At 42.8% G+C, this 27525-nt stretch overlaps 1 protein-coding gene across 3 annotated transcripts in view; it reads left to right on the top strand.

Moving 5' to 3' along the window:
- The first annotated feature begins 243 nt into the window (after window positions 1-243).
- The window catches only part of SNPH (syntaphilin), a 57943-nt gene continuing 30661 nt past the window's right edge, over window positions 244-27525 (top strand). For all 3 annotated transcript variants that reach the window (XM_042461579.1, XM_042461578.1, XM_042461577.1), the window contains exons 1-2: window positions 244-384; window positions 624-767. The gene's annotated coding sequence lies outside the window, so the exon portion shown is untranslated. The remainder of the gene's footprint in view (window positions 385-623; window positions 768-27525) is intronic.

The following is a 27525-nucleotide window of genomic DNA, read 5'->3' as shown; positions in this document are numbered from 1 at the left end:
TGTATGAGGGTAACTTTTGTGCTCAGTTGTATATCTTTGCATATACATCCTTGAAAGAAAGAAATAAAATGCATAAAAGATGCCCTGATTTCCCAGCCCTGAGCAAAGCAGGACCCGTCTGCAAAGGTGACTCCCAGCCAGCAGGGTACCAGTTTCCCAGGGCTTTGCCTGAGCAGCATCCTTCGCTCTGTCTCTTTAAGAAGGCAGCGCAGAGAGGACCGCAAAGTACGCAGCTGCCTGGGCAGCCTGGCCCTCCTCTCCATCCTTCCTTCCTTCGGCCCCAGCCGGAGAGAAGAGCTCAGCCCAGCCTCCTCTCCAGCAAGCCTTGCAGGCTGCAGGGGAGCATCATTGGCCTGAGCAAGATGGAAGAAGCAAGCAGAGCAGGTGAGGCTGTGCAGCCAGATGCAGGCAGGGATGCTGTGCATTTGGCTCTCCTCCTCTCTTCCCTTCCCCCATCAAAGGGTGTAGGTCTGTCTCTCCAAAGGCTCAGGCAGGCTCTGAAGGCTTAGGAGCCCAGATCCAAAGCAAGCATCCTTCTCATCCCACTCCCAGCTGGAATATTTGGGGCTCTTCTCTGTTCCCTTATTTTTGTATTTTTCTTCCTCTCTGTCTTCCTTGGCCAGTGACAGGTCGCTGATCAGAGAAGCTGGCTGGAAGTACTGCAGTGGGGCTGCACCTTCACCTTTCCCCCCAAGGAATCTCCAAGAGGACAAGCCCAGCTAGGAGGCATCCCTGGGACCCCCACCTCACTTGCTGAGCTGTCTCAGGTGAGTACAGAAGAAGGGGGGGGGGGTTCTGCCTCCATCCCTGGAGGGATGCAGAGCTGTCATCTTCTGCAAATGTTGGAAAGGGTGGTCAGCTACATCTGTGAATTGAGAGCATGCATAGAAGGGGTTAAGTGTGACTCATGTGCCCTCCACCTCCCTTCCCACCCCCCTTTGGGCTGAAAACTTAAAAGTGAGCCATGAAAGACAAACAAATCTGCCAAGGAGATTTTTTGCAAGGGTTTGGAGGATGCTGCTTCTCATTCTCGGTACCTCTGCATCCATTGCTTCATTCTTCCTCTTCCTTTGAGTCCCCCTTTGGGATCAGACACACCCGGCTGCCCAAATGCATCTTCTCAGAGAGACCAACCGGCTTCTCTCCCTGCACCGGGGAAATCCATTTTCTGCCGATCACATGGTGGAGTTCATTGCCATCTTCCGAAAGGGAGAATGAAACACAGGAATTAGGCAGGCCATGGAGGGTGTGGACTGCCTTTTTTGGCTCCTGCCTCCCTGTCCCTCTCTATCAAGGTCATTGGAAGATTTCCCCCATAAAGAAATCACATTCCTTCTTCTTCTTTTTTTCTTTTTTTCCCCCCGGTGAAATAAGGATGGCATAATGTTGTCTGGTAGAACATTTTTCTCTGATCCTCAGAATGCTCTATCTTGCTCAAAAGAGATTCGCCATTCCAGCATGGGCCTCGACTGAGGCAAGGGCATTTCACTAGGTTAAAAATCCCTCTGTTCCCCTATCATCATCATCATCATCATCAGATCTATTTTGCTGGAATAGAGTATGAGAATTATTTCTGATGGTTGTTCATCTAGGGCTTTGTTTTTGTTTTTAGTTTGCTGCTTGGGAATGTAGTTCCATCTCCCCAGCCTCCTAGTTCCTTGTCTGAATGGAGTATAGCATCCTTTCTCCCATGGAAGGTGGCAATTTGCCTTCTGTAAACAGCAGAGTTCTGTTGCCTGAGTCACCAGCTGCAGCTGGACCTCCCTGAAGAGACAAGAGCCCCAAGTCATTAATATCACAGATGTGCTTATCTATAGCACAGTATTCATAGAATCATAAGAGCTGGAAGGATTCCCTTCCCACATTCCTGCTGAGGAATTAATCCTAAAACAAACTGGTGTTTCAGGACTGCAGTTGCAGAGGCACCAGGGGAAAGTGGCATGATGTAAAACAACTGGCCTTGCATAAGCTAGGATCTGTCAAGCGAGATGCAACCCAGGAGCCACTAGCCACCCTACAGCCAGTCCAAAGGGGGCCCAGGTTTTGGACTGCAGGGAGCCCTAGCAGGCCACAAGACAAGGCTGGTGGTTCTGATTTTGTTTGGTAGATCTCAGGATGACCGAATGCAACCATTGGGAGTTTGTTTTTTCCATTTCAGAACAAAATTGGCATACGGTGCCAAGGTATGCGGCAGTCGGTCAAGATAAAATTCCCTCATTACTTTTTCCATCTGTACCAATCCATCTTTTCAGTTTTCGCTGAAAGTAGGAGCAAGTGCAAGTCTTATTTCTTTACTGTGGAACTTAAGGGCCCTGTCACACTTCACATTATAGTGCCATTATTCCACTCTAAGTCCTGTAGCAACATCGTATGGAATCCTGAGGTTTGCAATTTGCTGTTGTGTGCCTTCAAGTTATTTCCAACTTACTACAGCAACAGTAAGGTGAACCTGTCACGTGGGTTTCTTGGCAAGATTTGTTCAGAGGAGGTTTGTCTTTGTCTCTTTCTGAGGTTGAGAGAGTGTGACTTGTCCAAGGTCACCAAATGGATTTCCATGAGCATGCAGGGATTCAAACCCTGGTCTCAAACCACTACACCTTGCTGGGTCTCAAACTTCAGTTTATGGAGGACATTTTGACTTCTCAGCCAGAGAGCTCTATTAAACTACAAACCCCAGAATTCAATAGGATGTTGCCATGACAGTTAAGGTGGAGTAATAGCGCTATAACAGTATAATGTGATAGAATGTCTCACTTCCCCCAACTCCCCCACCTCCACTTCCTTATCTTTATTGCATTCATTTTCTTTTCATTTAAATTTTCTTTAAAGACATATCCATAATAAATAGATCTTACCATACAGAGCAGATCAGATGTTCAGCTATTAGAATTTTGAATGGAAGAAAGTGAAAGACTGCCATTCACCTCTTGCATCTTTCCACTGTTAGTAAAAGCAAAGGTTTTTGCTACAGCAAACAAGATAAGAGTGGATTCTGTTGAAGTGCATTGCAAACACAGCAAATCTGAGAATGTTGGCTTAGAAAGTTACCTACTTCCAGGCTGAGCCTTCCTCAGTCTAGTACTGTCTAGATATATTGGACTATAATTATCAGAATTCCTTTGTAAGCAAGGAGGATTTGGGGACTATAGTCGTCTCTCCACATTTGTGGCTTTGACTTTTGCGGATTTGATTAATATGTTCTCTCTAAGAATCTATAGATCCTCCAGCACAACTCTGCTGGAAATTAACCATAGAGTTGTGGTGGAGGACTTAGAGATTACTAGAGAAAACATTTCTCTAGGCATTTGTGAATCCTCCAGTATGATTCTGTGGTCAACACCTGGCTGATGTTGACCACAGAGTTGGACCTAGAGATTCCTAGAGAGGTGTTCTTAAAAACATTGGATTTTTTATTTATTTATGGTTTTTCCACTTTCACGGGGGTCCTGGGCCCCTAACTCCAGAGAATGCGGAGGGCCAACTGTACATCTGATGGGCACCAGAGTGAGGAAGGCTGCTTTATAATTATAGCAGTGGAAGGATTGGAAGGTTTTTGTAATTCACCTGTTGTGACTCTCTTGCATAACATATGCATTTGTGCCAAACTAATTTTACTGCTCTCCTTCAGGTACGAATGCACCAGTGCCCAATCTATCCATTATCTAATTGATTTATAAAATTAATGAATTGCCAGTGTTATACAATGTGTCAATGGCAACATAAGGTTCCTAAATCCAAACTAGCATAAACAAAGCCCAGCAAACAAATGCAGTAGCAGGATTCATTTCAATAATTCAGAGTCAAACACTTGGCAGAAGGTGAAATGGCCTCCATTCCCTGCTGAAATTTTGGTGCTGGGGATGCTGGTTCTAAAGTTGTGTGCCACTGACCTGAGCAGGCCCCCAAGTTTAGCAATATGCAATGATGTATCCAACACCAGAAACGGGGATGCTCAGATGGGGAGAGAGCCTTATGTAGATATGCTGGACAAAGGCCATTTCGGGATTTAAAGGTCACTTGAACTGGGCTTTATGCCATGTAGGCGAGCTAACAGAAGCAAAACGGACATTGCATAAAGGTTAGTACAGTGCTTGTGAAATAAGTCACTACCTTTCACACCTGCAGAAGCTGGGTGCTAATCAGAATAAAGCACGAGGTGAGATGCTGTTGCACACAAGGCTTGTCTTCTGTTAACGCAAAACCTTTGCAGAAATAGCTGATGTTGCCTGCAAGTCCTTGCAGAGCTAAGAAGTATAGTCATTTGCACTGATACGAAGAATCAGATGAGCCGCTGAAACATGTGTTTTGCTTTTTCAAAGAGCACTGTCCAGTCCGGAATCTAAGCCATGTACAAATTCAAGGAGGAAAATATTAAAAACTGCAGTTTTGTTCATTGTTCCTTGGAAAGAAACACCATTGAACAAAGCCAGTCTTGCTTTCGTGTAATTCTCTATCGGGACCTTGCAAAGTTACACATACCTCCTTAGAGTTCTGATTTTGAGAAGTCAGTCCCATTCCATTCATATCCAACTTCTCATATTTATGTCTCAAAATGTAAACTGTGCTGCATTCATGGATTGGACCCTGGTGAAATCTCTGAGGGCTTTTCTAGATTGACGTACAGAAGTGTGAGTTCTTGAAATACAACTCCTTGGGTTTTGTTGGTCCTTGTCCCCTCTGCATCTACTTGTTCCATTCTTTTGGAGGATGTTTGTACTGGTTTCTGGAATCAGCACTGGAGTTTTTTCTATTACAGTGAAAAAGTGTCATTTTGCTGATACACTGGAGCACTGTAACACTCTTTTTAAAAATTAAAAAGAGGGAAAGGAATGGGAGGAAACTTTTTTTAGTCCAGATACGTCTCAAAATGAAAAAGAAATCCCTTCAAGAGTGGGACTAAAATCTTGCTGGTGTTGTCCAAATTACGATAAAATAGTCTGGGAACAAAAGAAATGAGGTTCAGTGACAGGCAGAAATCTCCCATTGCTGCCATTGACTGAGTTACTCAACTCTCAAGAAGAAGGAAGCATGCAAAGAAACCAAAAACAAAACCAACCTTAGGAAAGGGGGCTAGTGTGAACGATTGGGTGGTCTTGAGCAAAAACATGAAGGGAAGAATCTGAGAGGAGAAAAAAAGAATGAGAGAGAGAAACAGTAGAGTGGAGAGGTGTGCAGAAACCTTCTCTAGCTCCTAGCTGGCATGAATGTCTTATTCTGATATCACCTGCTATGCTTTTGGCTTCAGGTCCCTATGTTGATCATGATTGGGGATGCTCAGAAATCCCTGTATCTCCAAATCTTGATGCAAAATTTTGTCCAGACAGTTGTGTAAGAGCAGAGTGGTCAGGTTACATCTGTCAGGTATGCCAGCTTGCTCATTAAAAGAGAACCCCGTTGAAAAGTTGGCCCAGAATGGCTTTGGGTGAGTTCTCCATTAGCTTCTGCAAAGTTGGCTTCAGTAAGCAATTGCGTGCCATCAAATAGTCCAGGGAACTGCTGCTGTGCTGAGCACTGCAAATATGTCTGGTGCAAACCAGCTAAAGAAGCCAACAGAACATAGTGATGTTCAGCTTTTATAGAGGAGAAGTCCAGAAAGTAGAAATCCAAGATGGAAAAGCCCAGTAATGCTTAGAGTCATTGAATTGGGGGATCTCTTTTATTTATGGAAATGTTATAAATGTTATAAAATGAAAACAGGATGAAGTGCTGCCTAGGTTTGCACAAAACCCCTAAAGCAAAATTCTTAAGAATTCTGGCTTTTCTTTTACAAGTCACCATACTATCCTGGGCACACTTTTGCCATCTGTTTTGGAGGCTGAGCAGGGTCAAGCCTAGTTAATACTGGGAGGGGAGGCCATCAGTAATACCATGGATCTCCAGGTAGGGCTGGGAGGGAATCCTGACTGAAACTCTGCAAGTCACTGCTGCCAGTCAGAGAAAGTTACCACACAAGGCTTTTGAACTGCAATTAAAGTTGGCAAATAGTGTCTTTGAAAATACTTATTGCATGAGGAAAAGATATGTCTTTGAATATACTTATTGCATGATGTTGTCTCTGTCTCATTGCTGCTGTGCCCAAGTTGTTAGAGTGTTCCTTTTCATTGATGGGGAAACCCCATCAATACATTCCCAATCACCTTACTGTTCCTTTACTCCACAGATCTGATACATCACTTCCACAGCAACTTGCCATTTTCTCCCACCACCCCCAATAAAATGTTTTGTTTTATTTTATTTTTTAAAAAATAATTAAATTGCAGTAGCACAACTCCAGAAATTGCATTAAAAATGAAAGTAAAAATAAAAAAACAAAAGGCATGTTGGGTTGGGCATAGGGAAGGAAGGTAGGGGAGTGCAGAAGAGAGCATCAGGGCCGTCGATGGCAAAACAGCACCTTCACGTTATTGTAAAGACATGTAATAACTGAGTGCTCCCAAACTGGTATGTTTCCATTTTCTTTTACTATGCAATTGAGGTGAAACTAAGGTTCATGTGATAAAGCCAGAGGTGAAAATACTAAGTGAGATGGAGCAATGTTGTGGCTCAATAGAATGCACTTTGCCTATGTTCCTCTGCGTACGCATATTGGTGCATGCAACCCAATCAATCCCACTGCATTCCTCCAAGCTAAATGAAGCAGATGCTTGCAGAAGGAGAAAAGCTTATTGTTGCATCTAAACTAGGATTCCTGGTTTATCACTCCTCTAACAAGTCAGAATTTAAAGATGGATGCTGGATCTGGGCTTCTTAGAGGAATGACAAGCAAAGGTGTAGATCTGTACACAATGCTAAGGTTTTTGCTCTGGGTAAGTTCCTGGCTTGTGACCTAAATACTCTGAAGGCACTAGGTCCCCTCTGACAGCCCTGGCTAGTACTTGGATGGAAGACTACCAACAAATACCAAGTACTGTAGGCTGTATTTCAGAGAAGGGAACTGGCAAAACCACCTGTCAGGATTCCTTGCCTAAGAAACCCCTATGAAATTCATGGGGTCACCATAAGTCAACAGGTGACTTGAAGGCACATACACATAGATTTATTGTAAAGTTGAAGGTTTTCATGGCCGGCATCCATAGTTTTTTGTGGGCCACTTAACCCGAAAAACCCACAAAAAACCATAGATTTTTTATTTATAATGCTAAGACATGACTTAATATGTTAATGTTTTAGTACCTATCATTTACAGAATATCTGTTTTTAAAAAGGACACATAAAACTTGAAATGCACCTTTGTCCAAAATTGAAGAACTCAAAGACATAGGTATGCATATTCAAGTCTACGTAAGCTGATGCTACTAACTTCTCCCTTTCAGTTGGTGCCAAAGGTGCCACAAGATCTCTTTGCAAAATTGAAGAAGTCTGTGATTGACATTTGAATAGTATTGGTTTATATTGAAAGTTGGGATTTGAATCATGTGCCCCTCCAGATGTTGTTGGACCACAACTCCTAATAACCAGCATAGCCAATAGGGGAGAAAGATGGGAGTTGTGGTACAACAATATCTGGAAGGCCACATGCTTCCCACTTCTGTTGTAAGTGGATATACTACCTTAAATGGTGGAACCCTAAAATTAGTTTACCTGATGAAAGACTGGTTATCTTCCACCTAGCATGGCCATCTTCCCCTTTTTTCAAAATGTGGGTAGCTTCTGAAGAAATCTTTTTAGTAGGAGTAGATCTGACACTCTACATAAGCAGCTTATTCTGTCACTGGCCTCTCCTTATAATTAGGCAGTTTTTCTTAATCCTGAATCATCGGCTTGAAGTTCAGACCCTGTTACCTCTGCTCTGAGCAGACTAAAAGCCATTGGTAGCACTACAGTGGTTTCAGTTTTTGTAATGCCACAGCTGCATTCTGAGTGTCATCCTCTGGGGAGGAAGGGCAGCATCTTAGCATCCTTAAATGCAATCCTCCAAACTGTTTGCCACATAGCTGACATCACATGCGCTTGCATGGCTGAGGAGAGTGGTGAGAGAGAAGATTGTAGAAAGGGAGAAGAGATCATCCGTAGAAGCTGAATGATAGGCAATTGAGAACAGACAAAAGCAAGGATTTGTTCATGCAGAATGAAACTATCAAATTTGCTAGTTTGAGCTAGTTTGCTAGATTGAACTGTAGTGATGGCCACTGCTAGCTAAAAGGGGGTTAGACAAGTTTATGCAGGATGGGATTATGAATGGCTGCAGGTCATGAGACCTGTATATTACACTGTTTAACAGAGATGGTGAAGCACAGTACATCACTTTCATGGGAACATGACCAGGAGAATGAGATTGCCCTCATATCTTGGTTGTAGGCATTCAAGTGGCATCTGTTTGACATCCTTGTTGGGAAAAACAAAAGGAGGGATGCTGGTCTAGTGTAGGCAAATTCTTATATTTTAAGGTATCAGTGCTGAAAATATTCCACCTTCAGCACTTATTCTTATTTTATCACATGCAGGTTATAAACTACAATTGTAGCAAGAGAATAGTACTTTTGGCAGTACCTGTCGCACAGTGTCACCTCTGACTTCCATTGCTGATGTGCCTCTGAAGTTTTGTAGGAGGGCTTTTGTTCATTGATGAGAAAACCTATAATAAGTGGCCAAATGCAGTGCCACCTCAATACTCCACATGTGCAATAGTGACAGTCTGCTATCTGGGAAGGATGATTTGGGTGCACAGTGGGGAAGGGATGAAGAAGGCAATGTCGTAGAACAGAAAAGAATGAAGATGACGTGAGGAATGCTAGCACCAATTGACATTGCAGTCAAGGACAGCACCTGGCAGGATTGCTGAGGCCAGAGAGATCAGGTGGTGGCCACTAGAATCACATGGATGCGGAGGATTTGCTGTTGTCATGTGCATTAACCTGGGAGCAGATGTTCCCACTGTCAGCCTGGATGATACGTGAGCTGGGAAGCAACAAAGCGGGAGCCTGCAGGGAGTTCAGGAGTGACTGGCAGTTTCCAGCCTCCTGGCCCAGAGGTGGAGAGTTTATCTGAGCAGAACCATTGTCCTGAGAAGACTGCAAAGGCTAAGAAGAAGGCTTGGTATATAGAGGGAAAGCCCTTCTTGTGTGAACTCTTTTTAGAAGCAAGGCAGGCAGATAAATGGAGAAGAGGTTGCTTAATGAAGGTCCCAGATTAGATATAAAAGTCTTTGTTGTTGTTGTTGTTGTTGTTGTGTGCCTTCAAGTTGTTTCCAATTTATGTCAGCATTAGAATCATAGAATTTTAGAGTTGGAAAATACCACAAGGACCATCCAGTCCAACCCCATTCTGCCATGCAGGAACTCTCAATGATAGCATCCCCAACAGATGGCCATCCAGCTTCTATTTAAAGACCTACAAGGAAGGAGACTCCATTACTCTCCACTGAAGGAGAATGCTCCACTGTCGAACAGCCCTTACTGTCAGGAAATTCCTCCTAATGTTGAAGTGGAATCTCTTTTCCTGCAGTTTGCATCCATTGTTCCGAGTTCTGTTCTCTGGAGCAGCAAAAAGCAAGCTTCCTCCCTCCTCAATATGACATCCCTTCAAATATTTAAACAGGGCTGTCATATCACCTTTTAACCTTCTCATCTCCATGCTAAACATCCACAGCTCCCCAAGGTGTTCCTCATAGGACTTGCTTTCCAGACCCTTCACCATTTTAGTCGCCCTCCTTTGCACACGCTCCAGTTTCTCCAGATCTTTTTTGATTTGTGGTGCCCAGAACTAGATATAGTATTCCAATAAGGCGAGCCTATCACAGGTTTTTTTGGCAAATTTCTTCAGAGGGGGTTTGCCATTGACATCCTCTGAGGCTGAGAGAGTGTGACTTTCCCAAGGTCGCCTAGTGGGTTTCCATGGCTGAATGAGGATTCAAACCCTGGATTTTATCTGCTATGGCACCATACTTTACCTCCCAATGTGACAGTGCAAAGGCTTCTTGACAGATTCACTGTACTTTACCTACAAAGGGACAGAGATGGCCTAGATATAGAAGAGAGTTGACTTTGTTGCTGTCAACGGAGACTGTAATATTATGACTTGGCTTTTGCCACCTTTATCCTCACTCTGTGCAGCCAAGGAGAAGTGGAGGTCTCTGCCAGCTTCAACCCTCCATCTAGATCAACTTAACATCATTTTAAACAAGGTGCAACCCTGTGACTTGGAGAGCATTACAGTCAGCCCTCCTTATGCATGGATTTTTTATCCACAGATTCAAGCATCCATGGCTTGAAAATGTTTTTTAAAAGGTATAAATTCCAAATAGCAAACCTTGATTTTCCATTTTATATAAGAGACACCATTTTGTTATGCCACTGTATTTAACGGGACTTGAGCATCCACAGATTTTTTTTTATCCATGGAGGTCCCTGGAACCAAATCCCAGCGGATAACAAGGACCCACTGTACTTTTACTCTCCTATATGACTTTTAACATCTTTGCCTGCTGAAGAAGATGGTGGGTGCTGTAAGCTGGCATAATGTAGTATATATTTTTTTGGCTGGCCTAACAAAGGAATCGCTGCAACATGGATTTTGCAAACTTTTGTTAATTGCCATTATGTTGTCTTTGATTTAGGTTGATTCTGTGAATGAGAGATGCTTTGGTTGTATATTCCTGCATGGCAGGGGGTTAGACTAGGTGGCCTTTGTGGTCCCTTCCAGCTCTATGATTTTGTGAGAGTTCTCGAAGACATTCTGTTATCCACAGCACTGTGCAGGTCTTGCAAACTCAGGGCCATAGCTTTCTTAATAGAATCAATCCATCTATAGTATGGGCTTCCTTTTTCCATCTGCCTTCAACTTTAGGAAAGACTAGGGAAATCTTGATAGACTCAGTTAGGAGGTCATGGGCCTGAATTTACAGGAGCGGAGCAGAACAGAGGAGGAAAGGGAGTCTTGGAGATGTCTCATCCACAGGGTCACCATGAGTCAAGTCGAGGGCAGTTAACAACAACAGCGGAGTCTTATAATTCTTCCCAATGATTCATGTCATGATATTCCAAAGTACAACAGCCTCTGTTTACAGAGGGATCTTGTAGCACCTTTGAGATTGGGACAAAGAGTTTTGTAGCATAAGCTTTCATAAACTGTGTATACTTCTTCAAAGTAGGTAGCTTTTGCTACAAACTTCCTTCTCTCTTGTGTTATTAAACAAACCTGGCAGGCAAACGAAAAGATGAGGGTGTGTTGTTTTTTCTCCCTCCACATGACTCTCTTCTCTTTAGGTTGTAAAAGCTTGGGAGAGCATTGTAAAATTGTCATTTTTACCAAACAGATTATTTCAGCTTGGCAAATGGGACACTTTTACAACCCTCTCTCATGGTTTTGCATCTGGAAGAGAACAAGGAGAGCAATGTTATCTGAAGGGAAAGGGGAAAAAATGTGCATCTTTTCATTTGCCTGTCGGTTTTGTTTAATAATGGACTACAACTCTTAGTCTCAAAGCTGCTGCAACTTAAGTTCCCTTTGCATGCTGATAAACACAAACACAGCAGTATCTTTCCATCTCCATTTAGTGATTTTGGCTTCTAGGGAGAGTTCAGGCTTGATTTGTCTATTTGGCGGTGCATGAAAACCATAGACCTCTCCTCCTACCCCACATTTCAAATTCTCTTCCTGTAGGATTTCTGGGGTTTTGTCCTCACTCTCTACATGACCAAGAAGTCATAAGACTTCTACCAGCGTCAGTTTTTACTAGGTAGTTATGAATCATTTTTACAAGGCAGTTATAGAGAGCCAGCAAATGTCTCACTGCTGTACAGATGATAAAATGTCCATATAAGATTAAGGCAGGCCTAAAAGACAAAAATAAAAAAGAATGGAGTATTTATTAATCAAATAGGTTATGAATAGCTAAATAGAGTAATGTATCTGGCAGAAGCCACTCGGTTTCATTTGGATGCTGCTACAATGAAGTAACTACCAAGAGAAAGAAGCCACAAATGGTCTTTTCTTAACATAGCATTCCAAAGAAACCCATATTCCAAGCCAAGATTAACCCAGATTTGTAGAGTTTTACAATGGCCTGGTTTGGACACAATAATAAAGCCTGTGTCCACTTCTGGAGGCTTGGTTTTAATAAAGTGGAACGGGTTCCAAGGAAGAAAAGGAAGAAAGTCATGGGTATGGAAAAGGAGAGTTGAAAGAACTGGATATGTTTAACCTTCAAATGCTACCATGAACAGCTTTTGTACAGAAGAGGCTGATGCTTTCAACTTTTCCATATCTCTTCATCAGAAAAGATATTGCAACAATATATTGGGAAAAGAAGGGATCATTTAAAAAAAGGAGTTTGACTTGATGTCACTAGTTGCTGCTGATAGTGTTGGGAATTTGACTCTACTGGGATTATAGTCCAGACCTCAAAGGAGGTGTCCAAAGTGCTGAACCATTCCCCTAAAACAGTTCCAATACCTTGGATAGTAAAGTTCACACCTAAAATTTGGATTCATTGCCCTACTGTTATTTGAACCAGGAGTGCCACACCTCAATGTTGAAGTCATGGCGCCTGTACGATAAGAATCCTGAGGTGGTCGTAGTCTTAAAAAGGATTATATGCTTGGTGATGCTGAATTTCAGTGGCCCCTTGAGGTGCTGGAAACAACAAAGGAGCAAACAATGGTTCACTTCCATTTTTGAAAATGGAAAATCTATCTCCACTCATGAGGAAAGCACACAGACACCTTGCAAAAGGCCAGTAGAAAGAATCTGGGCAGTTTTCACATTAACAAAACCATATATATTTAAAGTCAACAAAAGCCAAATTGAATGGTTCACCTAGAATATAGATAGGATGAATACCCAGAGAATAAAATCCCAGCCAAATCTGGGTAGATCTCATAGCTGAGCATCCCACTACCGATGGCTAAATCAGATCTCCAAATTGGGCAACTGTCACACTGCAGAATTAATGCAGTTTGACACTGCAAAATAATGCAGCTTGACACTGCTCTAACTACCATGGCTCCATCCTACAGAATCCTGGGATTTGTAGTTTTTTTGGGGCACCAGAGTTCTCTGACAGAGAAGGTGAGATATCTTACAAAACTAAAGATCACAGAATTCCATAGCATTGAGCCGTGGGAGTTAAAGCAGTGTCAAAGTGCATTAATTCTGCAGTGTAGATGCAGACAAAAAGTATAAGTAGTCTTGTTGCCCATAAGAAGAAAATATCCAAAGTCCAATTTAGGGAAATGGCATTGTTGGACTGGCTTAAGGCTTCCCAATTGGTCTTTAAAAATCATGTGTTCTTGTGATACAGCTCCTTCGGTTGCAGCTTGATTTCACCTCCATGTTGACTTGTTCCATTCTTTTTAAGGGCTGTTTGTAGCAGCCTCTTGAATCTGTCTGAGGACCCTGCCAAAGATTTTTTTAAATACTAGGGCCTTTGTTTTACTGAATTGATCCTCTGATTTATAAAATCCCCACCGCCTCCTTCTCAGTTTTATCTTCCCCCTCTTTAAGTCACCATGCTAAAAAGGGCCATTTTACTGATGCACTATAGCATTAAAAAAGAGAGAGGAAGAGAGAAATGAAGGCAAAGGAAGATGCACCTTTTCTCCCTGATATGTCTCAGAATTAAAAAGAAACCCACTCAAGGATGGAAGTAAAATGTTGCAGCTGCAAAATGTTGGGAATTGCATGAAAATAATCCCAAAAGAACTGAATTGTCATCTGAATGTGTTAAAAAAATAACCACAGAAATAAAATAAGAGCTGCAGCAACAAATATGTCAACCTTCTCTCCTTTTTGGAGGCACCTTTAAAGATCACAATAATGTATAGAATCAAGCATCACAGGCCCTTTGCTTTGTTACACCGATGGGAAAATTCTGCTAGATGCAGCTTTGGATTATTTTTGCTGGGGTACCTCAGCTGTGTGCTACATAATTATCTCTTACCATCAGAAAAAGTCTTCAGCAGCTGCCCTTCGATCAGAATTTCCTAATAGCTTCCATCTATAATGTTCTTTCTCTCATGCATGTGTAATCTCCTGAGAAGGTGCGCCATTTATTGTGCGGTCCTCAAGGATCTGTGTGTGATCTGCCTTCTGTTGTATGGCATACATCAGTGTTGAGTTCTGAATTATAGATGTTTAAAGAATGCAATTCTGACTATACACCTTTTCTTAATGCACTAAGCATGGCTGTTTTAGTGAGAGGCCTAGCTTTACTTCATTCTGCTTTCTGGACAATTGGATTTAGCTTTACGTTTTACAATAACCAAGAATCTATTTTTGTTTTAAACTTATGGAGGAATATGACTGCACCTGCACTTCAAAAATATTTCAGTTTGACACTGCTTTAACTGCCATGCTCCATGCTATTGAATTCTGGGATTTGTAGTTTTATAATTTAGCCTTCTCTGTCAGAGATCGCTGATGCCACAACATACTACTAATCCCAGGATTCCATAGCATGGAGCCATGGCAGTTAAAAGGGTGTCAAACTGCATTATTTCTGTAGTAGAGATATAGCCTATAAAGACTGACTATCACTTAATGCAAAGTCATAGTTCTATGGAAAAAGTGCTGCTGAATATATATGATATGATTTTTTATATAATAGCTGTGGTTAAATATCTGAAGGGATGTCACGTAAAAGGTGCCGTAGTGGTTTGAGTGTTGGACTCTGAATATTCGCATCCTGTCCATGAAACCCACTGGGTGACCTTGGGCAAGAAGTCACACTCTCTCAGCCTCAGGGCAAGGCAATGGCAAACCTCCTCTAAACAAATCTTGCCAAGAAAAACCCTTGATAAGTTTGCCTTAGGATCGCCATAAATCAAAAACGATTTGAAGACACATAACACACACACACACACACACACACACACACACACACACGAAGAAAGTGGAGCGAACTTGTTTTCTGATGCTCCTGAGAGTAGAACACAAACCTGTGGGCTCAAATTACAATTAATAGGTTTTACTCTAAATATTAAGAAGAACATCCTGATGGTAAGAGCTGCCTCAGAGTGTGGTGGAGTCTCATTCTTTGGAGACAGAGATTGGGTGTCCATCTCTCAGGAGTTGGCAAGGGATTGGACCAATGGCCCTTGCAGTCTCTTCCGACACTATGATTTTATTATTTTAATAACACTGGAGCTACTGGTCCTGCATCAGAATCCATGAGTCTAGACTGGGGTGAGAGTGATGCAACCGTCAGATGTAATTCCCCAAATTATTTACCATTGACTGTACTGGTGAAAGATGCTGGGACTTGCAGTTCAACAACATCTAGAGGACCATGTGTTTTCCACCTCAATCAAGAACCTTGATTTTCTTGAGACAACATTTGGCTGTAAAAGTATCAAGTCAGTAAATCTAAGTTTGAGGATTTGTGGGAAGAGAGGGAGCCTATAGACATGAATCTGACAACTGTTTGGTAAGCCAAAGATCATTCAGCAAATGTTGATTCTGCAGTAGTTATCAGATCTACCATTTATTCATCTCCATCTGTGTTTAATGGAACCCAGAGCAAAGTAAGTTGGAAGAGAGCTGCAGCATTAAGCATTTAACTATACATTCCATTTCCATTAACATAAATTCCAGTTTGAGCACAATTTTCTGTGGACTTCAGTATAAGCTTCACTCTCCAGTCATTCAGTGCAGATTGCAACATCTGTTTGCCTTTATTGAAAGACTGAAAGCATCATGATATACCAGACAGAAAACACAAAAGTAATGCATATCTCTGTATCTTTGTACTGATGAAATGCCTATCAAGTGTACAATAGAGTTATCCTGGCTGCATGCTTCATAATTCCAGACTCCTGGCTTGAAAGGTTGGATAAGCCCAATATTGTCTGACCATTCCTATGTCTGAAGTGGGTTTGTTGCTGGGTATAAAAATAGGTTTGAAATATAGGCATTAGTGCAAAGAATAGCAATATCACAAAGGCACTATTAGCTCCCTAAACCAGCAGACATCTTAAATGAGGGGTGTATAAAGGAAGTGAGAAGATAACAAGCGGTCCAGAGGTGTTACTTGCAATTCAATCCTTTTATCACTCTGAACCATGAAATAATATTCGTACTGGCAAAAGTTACTCAGGAGAGAGAGCCTCACAAGGCATGAGACTTTGGATTTTATCATACAAGGATAGAAAAGTAGGAAAAGTGGGATTTTAACAGGGGGGAAAAGTGTATTTGGCCAGTCCTTATCGCACGAAGTTGTGTCCATCCTGCTGCTGCCTTGCATTCCATTCATTACTGTAGTACACCTTTTTCCTGATGGGCAAAACCCATCAATAGGCTCTCAGTCTCCTTGCTATTCAATGACTGCCTTTGTATGATAGGTCCCTTCCACTGCAGGTCCACTTCTCAGGCAGTCACATGTGTGTGAGTGTGATTTTGCCAGTCTACTCCTCTTCCTCTTCCCTCGCATAGCAACTTCAGCTGCCAAAACCTTCCTGAAGCTGGCTGCTGAGTGTACATTCACACAGCAGTTGGCTTTGGGAGGTGCTTAGCAGCCATGACCATCTATTCCCCTCCCTTCCCTCCCAGAAGGTGGCTAAACAATGGAATTTTAACAGGACAAAAGCATCTTTGGCCAGTAGTTTGGATTCAACTTGATTTGGCCAAGTTGAATCCAGAAAAAACAGAAGTACTTACGGTAGGGGCCCCCAAACCAGGTACTGTATTGGGCTGCAACCTCCAGTCCTAGAGGGGCTCACGCTCTCCTTGAAGGACTGTGTTCGCAGTCTGGGGGTTCTTCTTGACCCGTCGCTTCAGATGAGGAATCAGGTGAATGCGACGATCAAGAGCGCCTGTTGTCAGCTCCGGCTGATACATCAGCTGCACCCTTTCCTGGAACGGGGTGACCTCGAAACGGTAGTACATGCACTGGTAACCTCAAGACTTAATTTTTGCAATACGCTCTACATGGGGCTACCCTTATGCCTAGTCCGGAAACTCCAGTTGGTACAGAATATGGCAGCCAGGTTAGTCACAGGAACAGCAAGGAGTGACCATGTAACACCAATATTGAAGTCACTCCACTGGCTGCCTATCAGTTTCTGGGCACAGTACAAGGTGTTGGTGTAACAGAAATTTCAGGAAACTTAGATTTCTAGGATTGGCAGATCAATAGGAATTTGCAAGAGGACCTAGTAATTGAAAATTCATAAGTTTATTTCCAGTTGTCGACAAAGGAAAACATTGAACTCAGTGGAATTCAAGTTCCAAAAAGCTGAGAACACCGAACAAGACAAAATGGCTCTTTTTATATTATTCAAGACAAAGGAGCTTCTTCAATACACCTGATTGGCTAATTACAATTTAAACATACAGAATTCTTACAATCAGAACAGAAATACATGCATACATTAAAACTGCATCATCACTCCTTACCCCTCCTGTAGGAATTCAGTGGAATTCATCCTAACCTTGCTTCTGAATGTCTTTATCTCAGTAGTTTATGTTATGTCTTTCTTACTGGTGCCAGCTTCCATCCAGGTCAAGATGCACTCACTATTCCTTTGCTCTAGTTTTCCCTAAACTTCAAGCCTTTATTTCAAAAACCATCTCTCTGGCTGACAAAGGTGACTCCATCTTTCTATAGTTTTTATATTTCAACAAGAAATTTCCACCACATTGGTTATCACCTTTAAAGCCCTACATGGTTTGGGCCCAACCTATCTAAGGGATCACCTGCTTCCATATAATCCACCCGGTACACTCAGGTCCTCTGGGAGGAATTTACTACAGCTCTTAAAGACCAGGCTGACGGCAACCTCCCAGAGGACATTCTCTGCAGCCGCTCCCAACTTATGGAATGGCCTGCCGGACGAGATCCGTCAAATCACCAATCTAGAGAGCTTTAAAAAGGCCATTAAGACAGATCTCTTCCAGCAGGCCTTCCCGGAATAAAATACTCGGCCACAAATATGACTTCCCATCTAGTGAACTCTGCCCATGATGATTATTATTTGGATTAGTTGGTTTTTAATATGTAGTTTTTAATCTTATATTGTTTAATCTTGTTTTAAGGGGGACATTTTTGTTGTATACTGCTTTGATTGCCTGGCAAATAGCAGGATAGAAATAAAAATTGTATATATTATCACAAGACGTCATGTCCATCCTGCTGCTGTCTTGCATTCCATTGTTACTGTAGTACTCCTTTTCATTGATGGCCAAAACCTGTCAATAGGCTCTCAATCTTGCTGATTTCCATTACTGTCTTTGTGCGATAAATCCCTTCCACTGCAGTTCCACTTCTCCAACATTCACATGGTCTGAGCGGGTGTGATCCTGCCCTTCTCCCCCCCTTTCCCTCGGAGCAGTCATTACTGTTGTGCACCTTTTCTTTGATGGGCAAAACCCATCCATAGACTTGCAATCTCACTGCTGTCCCATTACTGCCTTTGTGCGATAAGTCCCTCCTGCTGTAGTTCCACTTCTCAAGATATTCACAAGTGTGAGTCTGCCCTTCTCCTCTCTTCCCCCTTGCAGCTGGTATGACCAGTGTGAGCTGGTATGATTCTGCCCCCTTCCCCTCACAGCCATCATGGCAGCCAATACCTTCTCAAAGCTGGCTCCCGTGTGCACATTCACACAGCAGCCAGCTTCAGGAGGTGGTTGGCAGCCAGGATTGCTTCCCCCCAAAGCATAGGACTGCCGGATAAATGTGCAAACAGCTGCCCTGCATTTCAGAGAAATGGGAGCAACACATTCACACAGCAGCCAGCTTCAGGAGATGGTTGGCAGCTGGTAGCTTTTATTTGCCCCCTTCCACCTGGAAAGTAATGTTTGGCAGTGTGGAGAGCAGCTCACACGACCATGGATCACCAAAGTGCAATTCTGGGGGCAAATGTGATAAGACATGATGCCAAAATGGTATGCTTCCATTCTTAAACTAGCACAATTGTGCTCTGATAAAGTTCTTCGTAGAGTTGACATAAACAATGCTGCTCTGTTCAGATCATCTACAAAACCGCTTCACCTTTGTCACTTTGAATGAGTGATACCTGTCCTTCAGTCCTTACACTGCCCTCCTGTCTCCTAGAATACAAGTTCCTAATCAAAGTTATTCATGGCCTGGCCTTGCTAATCTTTATGCTTTTTATAACCTAATACATGGGTCAGAATTAAATGGCCCCTAGGCTGCATGTGGCCCTTTGGATCTTGACACACACACACCCCAAAAACCATCATAAGTCCCCCACTCCCAAAAAATGAGGCCCCCTTTTTTGCTCTGGAAAGACTACAAAACAGCTTGAAATGCCTGTTGCAAATTGCAATAAACACAATTAATAAGGCTGCCCCTACATGAACACTCTTGATGCCATGTAGTAGCACTTCCTACCTAATACAGGGAGAGCAAACTCATTTGAATCAATCTTGCAAAGAAAACCATAGGATAGAGTTGCCACATATTGAAATTGACTTGGAGGCACATAACAAAACAATAATGGCTAATGCATTTTAATTTGAAGATTTCTTCACTCTGTTCACCTTCATGTTCAAATGTGTGTTTGCTTTTCAGGATTTATTTTCCTTTTCAGAAATTGCACAGTGGCTTATTTATTTATTTATTTATTTGGGTTGCAGAAATGATTTCGAGCAGGATAAGCATATGTGAGAAAATAGGCTGGAAAATCTATTATTGCTTCAGAGCTAATTCTCAAAGTCGCACGACTCCCTGCTGTTTTTCACTGCTCTGGATACAGCCAGCTGCCCTCTTGAGTTTGAACATCAGTTGTTCCTTCTGAATAAAATATAATTAACTTAAAGGGAACCCATATGCCTACCCCAGTGACAACTGGTCTGTTCTTGTCAGATGCCATGGTTACAAATTGAAATATCACCTTCAGAGTGTCTGCAGAAAGATCAAACCAGACAACAATATAAACCTGATTAATTAAAATATCAGATTACTATCCAATTGGCAATTGAATCAGCTTCTTTACTCCATTATATAATTGGACCAGAAAAGAGCATCCAGGGCTGTGTCACTTTGCTTGTAAACGTAACAGCTGAGGAAGCATTTAGCGCTATGAAGTTGGTTCTGGAGGTGGCAGAGAAAAAGCACCTAAGGTAATGAAGCTTGAAAGGGGAAAGAATTAGGCTGCATCAGCACTGCGGAATTAATGCAGTTTGACACCACTTTGACTGCCATGGCTCCATCCTATAGAATCCTGGAATTTGTAGCTTCTTGTGGCAGCCGAGTTCTCTGACAGATATCTCTCACAACTGCAAATCCCAGAATTCCATAGCATTGAGCCATGTCAATTAAAGTCAGACTGAATTAATTCTGCATTATAGGTGCAGACTAAATTAACCATGTCCAACATTTCCATGCACAATGGCCTGTTGGCCCCTTCTGACTTTGCTTCCAAAGCAGACAGCAGCCTGTATTTCAACAAGCCTCAAGCAAAATGGATATTCATCTCTATCGCTTCACCACTTACGGGCCACTTTACACTTTTTTTTGACAGATGCAAGTGTCAGGAGAAGCATGTAGCCTGTAACCTGCCCTTGGCGATGTGTGTATCTCTTTGACCAGCTTTATACTAAAGATCATATCTCTGATATCAAAACCTGTGAAGCAGGGCCTCCACTTGGTGCAAAATATCACCTGACTCTTTCTTTAATAATGTAATTTGCCTTCCCACAGTCCCAATGCCTCTTTGGGGCTGTTGTCTGCATTCAAGACATTTCCAACTTATGGCAACGCTAAGGTGAATCTATCATGGGTTTTTCTGGGGCTGAGAGTGTGTGACCCAGTGGGTTTCCATGGTTGAGCAAGGAATCAAACCCTGATCTCCAGAGATGTAGTCTGACTCTCAAACCACTGCAGCACACTGACTCTCACTGCCTCCTCATCCAAATATAAATAGATATTTCACTATCTGTATGGTGTCTACATCTACTTCTGTTGATGCAGCCTAGAATTGCATTGGCTTTTTTATCTGCTGCATCACATTGTGACTTGTGTGCTCCTTGTAGCCAGCTCCCATTAGTAATTTGGCTGCAAGTCCTTGGACCAGTTGAAGTTTCTGAACACTCTTCACATAGAGCACATAACAGTAATCCAAGTGGGATGTAACTAAGACGTGTGTCACTGTAGACATGTGCCACTTCCCAATGAAGGGGCACAGCTGGCACACAAGCTTTAAGCTTCCAGATTTATCAGGTGGATAGTATGCATTCAAACAAATTAGAGCATCATTCTCTGCTCCCCAAATTATCTCTTAACAATACAGACAAAATGAAATTGCTTTCAGACTGATAAATTCCTTCAGACACAACATCCAGTTTTGCTGAAACTGAAAAGGCTACACTGCCCCTGGCTCTTCCCTTCTTGGAAAATGTTGTCGCACAGAAGAAAAAGGAACTAAATCCTTATTAAATTTATCTAGATTGTTTAGCTGCTTCCTTGTCTTTCTGTTCAGCTTCTGGGTCTTTTTGGAAAGCCAAACTTTCCCTAAACCACATAACGAACAGAACTAAAAGGAACCAGATCTGAATCGGGTGTGACTTGTGTGTTTCCCCTGAAGTTGTACTTTCACACTCATCATAAAGGTAGGGATAGGATTGCCAGATCTCAGGGAAAGGGAAAAAAACTCAGGGTGAGAGGGCGGCCTTCAAAAATGTGTATTTATATATGCTTCTTGTAACATCAACCTTGTAACATTACATACTCTGCTGTGCCATCACAAGTCTTTAAACCTCAGATTTTAATCCTAAAATTCCAGGGCCTGGGATAGTTGGATCAAGGGAAGTAGTAGTCCCACTTTGTTCTCCTTTGGTCAGACCTCACTGGAAATACTATGTCCAGTTCTGAGCACCTCAATTCAAGGAAGATATTGACAAGCTGGAATGTGTCCAATGAAGAGTCCACCAGTTTGATCAAAGATCTGGAAACCATTACATATGAGGAGCAGTTTAAGATCTGGATACACTTAGCTGGGAGAAGATAAGACAGAGCCTTCCTTAAATATCTGAGAGAATGTCATGTAGAAGATGGATCCATCTTGTTCTGCTGCTCCAGTGACCACAAACCAATGCATTCAAATGACAAGTGAAGAGGTTCCACCTAAAGATTAGAAAGAACCTTTGTACTGTGAGAACTGTGTAGTGGTGCAGTAGACTGCTTCTGTTTGACACTCCTCCTTTGGAGGTCTTTAAACAGTGGGTGGGTGGGCATCTTTTGGGAATGCTTTAATTGTGGATTCCTGCATGGCAGGGGGATGGACTAGGTGGCCTTTGTGGTCCTCTCCAATTCTAAGGTTCTGTGATTCTGTGATATGTTCTACTCTGAATCCTCACAGAACTGCCATCTTTGCGTGGGATTCAGTATCATTGCTAGGGTATTTTGGTGAAGCACTAGGGCTGAGAGCTTAGGATGAAACCATCTTGTGGAGCTATAGCTGTTGGAATAATGTGGAATCACAGGGCTTTACCACACGAAGGTAAACAATGGAATTTTAACAGGACAAAAGCATCTTTGGCCGGTACTTATCACACGGCGTTGTGTCCATTCTGCTGCTGTCTTGCATTCTGCACCTTTTCATTGATGGGCAAAACCTGCCAACAGGCTCTCAATCTTGCTGATTACCATTACTGTCTTTGTGTGTAAGTCCCTTCCACTGCAGTTCCATTTTTCAGACATTCACATAGTCTGATGGCCTCTGATGGTGTGAGCTGGTGTGATTCTGCTCTTCTCCCAGAAGGCACTTCTATTGCTATGCAGCAATTATGGCAGCCAATACCTTCTCAAAACTGGCTCCTATGTGCACATTCACACAGCAGCCAGCTTCAGAAGGGGGTTGGCAGCCAGGATTTCTTCCCCCCCCCCTTCCTCCCAAAGCATAGGGCTGCTGGATAAATTTGCAAACAGTACCCTGCACTTCGGGGAGATGGCAGCAGCACATTCACACAGCAGCTGGTGTTGGGAGGTGGTTGGCAGCCGATAGTGCTTGTTTGCCCCCTTTCTCCTAGAAGGCAGTGTTTGGCAGTACGGAAACCAGATCACATGACCATGGATCGCCAAACCACTATCGTAGGGGAAAGTGTGATAAGAAAGGATGCCAAACTGGTATGCTCCCATTCTTGAACTAGTGCAATTGTGGAGGGACAGCATGCTGATGTGATAAAACCCATAGTGCTATAATTCTGTTATGCGAAATTGCCCCAGATGAAATCCCAGAAGCTGAACTGGAGGAAAGGGGCAGAGAAGGTTCTGAGCAGTATCCAGCAGATGGGTCTTCAGTACCATTTCCATGGAAAGGAGAAGGAATTGTGGCCAGTAAGAAACATCTGCTGATTTGTAAAGCTGAATTTAGGTTACAGAATTTTGCTTTTCTTGGTAAAGCATGTTGATATATATTGGCTGTTATAGATTTGTGGCTGGGGTCATAAATAACATCCAGCCAGTGTACCGCCATCTCCTATGGATTCTGCATATCCATCCTGACATTACTTTCCCCGCCCTCACCACCGCCAGCCGCCTCACTTGCAGCTGCAGGGATGACAGAGCTTTGCAGTGCTGAGTCACGCTCAGTCAGAGATCTCCCCTTGCCTTCTGGTGATTCCTTCCTCCTCCTTGCTTCAACATTCATCTGTCTGGTTCTTCTTTTCGGAGGCAGAACTGGCGAAGTAACCAACATTTATTAGTAGGAAAAGTGGTAAAGGCCATGAGCAGGTCCTCACATCCGTAGCTACCTACAGCAGAGAGAATCCTGTTGTGTCGTTGTTGCTGTTTGTTGTTAGCTGTTTGTTGCTGCCTACAGCAACGAGAATCCTGTGGTGTCGTTGAATTGACTCTGACTCATGGTGACCCTGGACCTTATCGGACCCATTTTTCCCCCGTTTTGGGTATGGGAAAGGGACGCTCGGGGCCGTGCGAACCTGAAGAAAAAAACACTTTACCACACCTCAGTGTCCTCAAAATGGCCCCATTCCATCGCCTGGCACCAAGCCATTCCCATTCAGGGCTGCAGCACATCCTTTGCTTCGGTCAGAAGTCTAACACCACATCTCAAATGAGTTGAGTTTCTACTTAGCCGCTTTCTTCACTGTCCAGCTCTCGCATCCGTACATGGTGACGCAGTATACAATGGTTTGGACGATTCTAATTTTAGTGCTTAGTTGTATACCTTTACATCTTAGAATCTTTTCTAATTCTTTCATGGCTCCCTTCCCATTCCTAGTCTTCCAGTTTCTTAACTTCAGCTTCCATTCTGATCCATTGCCTTAGGGTCACCATAAGTTGGAAATGACTTGAAAGCACACAGCAGAAATGGAATGGTTGCTTCTAGACAATTAAGGAGACAAGAGCCCCATCCTTTGTTTTGAGGCTTCATCCACAACTAGATCAAAGCCAAATACCATGGAAATTCTTACATTCCTTCCCTTTCTATTTTCCTATTCATCTTTTCTTGTCCCTCTTCCTGTCACCTACATTCCATCTTACATTGCTACAGACAAAATGTAGCTCTAAATCCAATTGTTGGTTCCAGCTTCAGTAATTCCACTGAATCCATGAAATTTACATGAGTGTAAATTTGGTTTAATTTGTCTTTTCTGGTTGTGACTAGTAAGCAGGTTTAGGCCACATGGAGAAATCAGTCATCTTATATACATTACTCTGTTATCACTCCTTTGGGACATATAAGTAACTTTTACTTTTTAATAACAGGGTAACATCTAATGGTAACCAAGGGCAACCATTTTGTCCTTGGCATAAAACTCAAAGCACAACAGATGCAGAGCACTTGGGGAAATGAGCCGAATCGCAGATGGCGGTGCAAACCACAGGCATACATTTAAGTGGTCAAGAAATGAAATGTCTAGAATACACAATGTTGACAGAAGAGGAGGTATAACAATGAGGATCAAACTAGACAATAAGCTGAGCCCTCCCCCCTGTAAGTGCTCTCTTGTTTACTAAAAGACATGAGTTTCTCATACCACATGATTATCATCACCTGCGTATCTTGCATTTAGTGTGCTTTTGTTTTGTGATTGTTCAATGGAAGGTTAACCTGGGCTTTAATCTAATTGGGAGAGGAGAAATTAGTTAATTGTAAGTAATATGCTTAATGTCTGAGGGACTCCTTACCCAAGAAAGCAGGGGAATCAGTGATACAGCAGTGAAGTATAACAAATCTTAAAAAACACAAAGTAAGGGAGCATGAGGAGAAAAAGCAAGAAGGGAAGGGGCACAGAGAGACAGCATGGCATAGTGGTTTGGGCATTGGACTATGACTCTGGAGACCAGGGTTCGAATCCCTGCTTGGCCATGAAATTCCACAGACAACCTTCCATTTATTAATCCCAATTAAAACTCTCCATTCATAATCTCACATGTCATGCCCTGCTCTCCCAGAAGCATCACTAGGGTTGGTGTCATCCACTTATGGTGTCCCAACCATCAACCTCCTCCTGTACCAGACCAAGGATTGCCTTTAAGGTATTTCTAGGCCAGGTTTCCCAGGTCTTAGCTTAGGGTGAAGGTATGGGTGTTGCTTTGCCTCCGTGGTTCTCTGCACAAAGACACTTTATAGCAATATCAATGACATGTACATTTCTATACTACTTATCAGTGAACTCAGTATTCTCTAAGCGGTTTACAATCTGAACCAATTGCCCCCAACAAAATGGGTACTCATTTTACCGACCTATGAAAGGATGGAAGGCTGAATGGACCTTGGAGCCCTGCCTGGGATCAAACTCACAGGACCAGCATTTAACCACTGCGCCACCAAGGCTCCTTTTTAGTCTTTGGTGTGTCTTTATCCTTGGTCTTTCCCCCACAATGAATACCAATAAACAGATCACAGACTCATAAACCCCCTGTCATATTGGAATTGCACAGCTAAAGCACTCCTGAGAGGTGGAAATCTAGCCTCTGTGTTGTTGTTGTTGTTGCTGCTGCTGTGTGCCTTCATGTTGTTTTTTCAGCTTATGGTGACCCTAAAGGGAACCTTGTTGTTTTTGTTCTGTGCCTCCAAGTCATTTTTAACTTACGGCAACCATATCATAGAGTTTTCTTGGCAAGTTGCTTCAGAAGGGGTTTGCCATTGCCATCCTCTGAGGCTGAGAGAGAGTGACTTGCCCAAGGTCACCCCAGTGGGTTTCATGGTTGAGCAGGATTTGAACTCTGGTCTCCAGAGCTGTAGTCCAGCACTCAAAGCATTGTTTCACACTGGCTCCCAACACCCTAAAACATAAAACCTTTACATGTATATGGTTAGTACTCTAGTCACAGAGAGAACCATGGAACAGTGAGTTACTAGCAAGACAGCACCTTTCCTGCCTGCTTCTGCCAGCTCACGCAATATATTTTGCTTAAAAAAACCTTTAAAATTGATGAGAACAAAAATAAATGGTGAGCAGCTTTTCCTATCTGAGTTCTCCTGCATCGGCACGAAAGGTTGAAACCAGCTGTTCCAGCCAAAATTGGGTCAGTTATCTGCCATTCAAGGCTCTTTGTTGATCTTGCTGCAATAGACTATGATGGCTATCCCCATCTGAAAGATTTTGAAATAAGTCTTCAAAATTCATCTGCCTCCAGTTTGATACATTCTCCTTGCATCATTCATTGTGCGATCTACTGATACTGCTTCATATTTTTTTTTCCAGCTGCCAACCTGCTTTGTTTGCTAGCAAGCTGGCTTTGGTTTACAGCAATGCTATGAATGAGAGGCCCCCAAGAGACCCTCTTCTTAACAATCCTGCTCAGGTCTTACAAACTCAAGCTCATAGCTTCCTTGGGAAAGTCTTGTTGTTGTGTGCCTTCAAGTCGTTTCTGACTTGTGGCAACACTAAGGTAACCCTGTTGTCGGGTCTTCCTGGCAAGATTTCAATAGAAGTTGGAAATAACTTGAAGGCATACAGCAGCAACAACATGAATGAATTTGGTGTTTAGACATGGGTCCCATCTCCAAGATATCTCATTATAGATCACAGAATCATAGAATTGTAGAGTTGGAAGAGACCACAAGGGCCATCCAATCCAACCCCCTGCCATGCAGGAACCCTCAATGAAAGCATCCCCGACAGATGGCCATCCAGCCTCTGCTTAAAGACGTCTAAGGAAGGAGGCTCCACTACACTCCAAGGGGGTTTGTTCCACTGTCAAACAGCCCTTACTATCAGGAGGTTCCTCCGAATGTTGAGGTGGAATCTTTTTTCTTGGAGCTTGTATCCATTGTTCTGGGTCCTAGTCTTTGGAGCAGTAGAAAATAAGCTTGCTCCATCCTCAATGTGACACCCCTTCAAAGACCTAAAAGGGATATCATATCACCTCTTAACCATCCCTTTTCCAGGCTATACATACCCAGCTCCTTAAGTCGCTCCTCATAAGGCATGGTTTCCAGACCCTTCACTATTTTAGTTGTCCTTCTTTGGACACGCTCCATCTTCTTAATATCTTTTTTGAATTGTGGTGCCCAGAACAGGACACAGTATTACAAATGGGGCCTGACCAGAGCAGAAGAGAGGGGCACTATTACTTCCCTTGATCTATACTACTATTGATGCAGCCTAAAATAGCAATGGCCTTTTTAGAGGATGTTCCCACTTAAGATTTGAAAC

Source organism: Sceloporus undulatus, chromosome 4 (assembly GCF_019175285.1).
Source record: "Sceloporus undulatus isolate JIND9_A2432 ecotype Alabama chromosome 4, SceUnd_v1.1, whole genome shotgun sequence".
NCBI lineage: Eukaryota > Metazoa > Chordata > Lepidosauria > Squamata > Phrynosomatidae > Sceloporus > Sceloporus undulatus.
Note: the sequence above shows the minus strand (reverse complement) of the source record. Positions and strands in the feature narration are given on the sequence as shown.